Here is a 2781-nt window from a genome sequence, read left to right on the forward strand (position 1 = left end):
CCAGTCTTCCCAGCCTCCCCCATGGACCCCGATAGTCCCGATTCACAAACGTGTGTCCTCTCCCCGGAGACGGCCGGCCCTGGTGTCCAGAACAGGAGGCACCGCAAGGGACCACGGGCCGCCCGTCCTCCTCCCCAAAGGGCGCCCGGAAGCGCTTCCTTGCCACCTTGGGGGAACGGTCGTCCCGCTGCCTTCGCGGCGCTGAGGCTGCTCCCAGGCGGCCTCGGTTCCCGGTGACGTGCTCAGGACTCCGCAGATGGGTTTCCTGCGGGTCGGGCTGCATCTATTCGAGGGGCGCCCGGCGTCCCTTCTATTCTCCTCGGGCTCAGGAGTGGAAAGGATGGTGTCTGTGTGGAGGCGCTGTGTTTCCCGGGTATGAGACGCGGATACATCTGTGTGAGGATCACAAAGCCGACAGATTGGTGGCTACTGTGGCGAGGTCGACCAGATGGCCCGACAGGTTGTTGGGGATTTTTGTTAATATTTGTATTGTAATGTAGGTATTCAATGAGAAATCTTGAAATTAATTATAATGAAAATTAACATTATCATTGTTACTCAACAATAACGTAATTATTACCTTTGTTTGCAGTTAATTTAAGAAACACTGTTTCAAGTTTATCCACAGAGTATCCAATTGAAGACGACCAGAGAAGGATGTTGAAATGAAGAACTTTCTTAACACACTGGGAAGTTGGGGAACCTCTCCTTCCAGTCACGAGGTCCTGCCCTGCAGCAACCGACCTGGAAAACCAGACCCCAGCCCCTGCAGCAATGGGCTCCAGGATTCAGTGCGTGGTCAGTGACTGCCACCTTTCTTATTTTCCTTCCTTTCAATTTAGTACCAAATGGGGGAAACCAAATCTGTCATCTAAGCTGTCACCTGGGACGGCCCTCTTCCTGCCAGCCTGCCTCTGGCTTCCCCATATTACACGCTCTGAGCAGGACACGCTTTCCCTCTTTCCCACCAGAGCGCGTCCCCACTCCTCTGTGTGCCCTGAGTCTCAGCCTAGGCGAGTGGTGGTGGCTGACTCCTTGCTCTGGAGACAAATTCTGAAGAAACAGTGAAGGATCGGGAAAATATCCTGGAGTAGGAAATGGCCACCCACTCCAGTATTCTTGCCTGGAAAATTCCATGAACAGAGGAGCCTGGCTATCTGCAGGCCGTGGGGTCACAAAGAGTCAAACACGACTGAGCATGCACACACAGACACAGGCATGTTTGTTTATGTCTACAGAGCTTAGAGTGAGAACCAAATAAAGCACTGAGGATAATATGTGGGTTTTGTTATTTTTGAAAAAAAATTCAAATTAATCATTTTAAGTTGAAATATATATCATATACCCAAAAATTCTCCTTTGAGCACTATATTTTAGTGATTGCCTATTTATATAGTTGTGTAGCCATCATCACTATCTGATCCAGAAGATTTTATATTTTATCTCCCTACAAAGACACCTAGTGTTCCTTAATCAGTCACTTTTAATTCCACATTCCTCACTCTTTCATCCTCATGGAATTGCCTATTCTGTGTATTTCAAGCACATGGGTTTGTACAACTGTGGCCATTTAGGTCCGGTTTCTTACACAGTGTCATGTTTTTGAAGCTCATTCATATTTTATCATGTGATCCAATTTTTTGTTTGGCTTCAGAATTTTCCTGTCTTTAACACATGCACACACACACACACACACACGCACAGTGCTACAGTTCTTTTAATGTGGAAAATACACAGAGGTCCAATGTCACCATGAGAACCATTTTATGCAGACAGTTCCATGGCATAAAGTACTGCCTTCCTGTAGGCACTCAACCTGCCCACCAACCCACAGCGGCCAGCAAGCACAGAGGATGCCAGCCCAACTGTGCTGCCCATTGTCAGAACTCCCAACAGCACCCACCCAGGCCAAGACTCAACAATAGGTGCAGCTCCCTGTGGCCAAAGGAGAGCCCAACTGTGCTGGGGTGTGGGGGGGGGGGGGGCGGTGGTAGCAAAGGGAGAGAGAGATGAAAGGAGAGACAAGTGGGAAAGTCCACAGCACCTGGCCTTTCCAGGTGGTCTTGCAACCAAGTACTAATCAGGTTCAACCTTGCTTTAGCTTCTGAGCTCAGAAATTAACAGGTGCCTTCATGGTGGCATGGCCCTAGATGATGGCAGCCCCGACCAGGCACCCCAATACCCTGTGCTGTGGGGCCCTGCCATGCCAGCCTCACCAGCCCCTGTCAGAGCCCTGGGGTGCCCAGCATCTGTGGACAAACCGCTCCTGACACATCCTTCAGCCCTGTGGAGGCCCAGCCATCCGGCTGTGACTTGGAGTTCCCAAGAGATGGTTATCACTCAGGGTATGTGGCCAGTGGCAATAGGGCCTGACCCTCTGGAAGTGAGTGGAGAAAAGCCCAGTGCTCTAATTCAATGCTGTCCTGGCACCAACTGAGTGTCTCTCGCTGACATCTTCACTGCTTCATCCAGATATTGCACGTACCACTCGTGTTCCAGGTGGGATTCTAGGGGCAGCCTTCACGGGGCTGCAGCCTTTCCGTGACCAATCCCAAGTGCCGATGCCTCTGCCTCTGGGCCTCACATAGGTAGTACCGCTGTCAATGCTCTGGGATAAAACAGCAGATCTAAGACGCTGAAGACTTGTCCTAGGTCTGGCAAACAGCTCAGAACTGAGGTCTGGTGGCCTTTAATGCTGTGACCTAAGACCACACCATCTGCCAGCAGACATGTCAATCTCCAGATAATCAGGATCAGATTGATTAAGTACAAAGAGGGACA

At 50.4% G+C, this 2781-nt stretch overlaps 1 long non-coding RNA gene across 3 annotated transcripts; it reads left to right on the forward strand.

Annotated features, from left to right (window-relative positions):
* Nucleotides 1-304: 304 nt before the first annotated feature.
* Nucleotides 305-1516, forward strand: LOC104980507. Of its 3 annotated transcripts, none has more exons than XR_824272.1 (3): nt 305-496; nt 593-798; nt 972-1516. It is a non-coding gene; the product is annotated as an uncharacterized LOC104980507 (long non-coding RNA). The 3 variants fall into 3 exon arrangements; XR_824273.1 differs by having other exon boundaries at nt 305-460; XR_824271.1 differs by having other exon boundaries at nt 305-460; nt 603-798; nt 972-1515.
* Nucleotides 1517-2781: the final 1265 nt, after the last annotated feature.

This window comes from Bison bison, unplaced genomic scaffold (assembly GCF_000754665.1).
Source record: "Bison bison bison isolate TAMUID 2011002044 unplaced genomic scaffold, Bison_UMD1.0 scf7180017864503, whole genome shotgun sequence".
Lineage (NCBI taxonomy): Eukaryota > Metazoa > Chordata > Mammalia > Artiodactyla > Bovidae > Bison > Bison bison.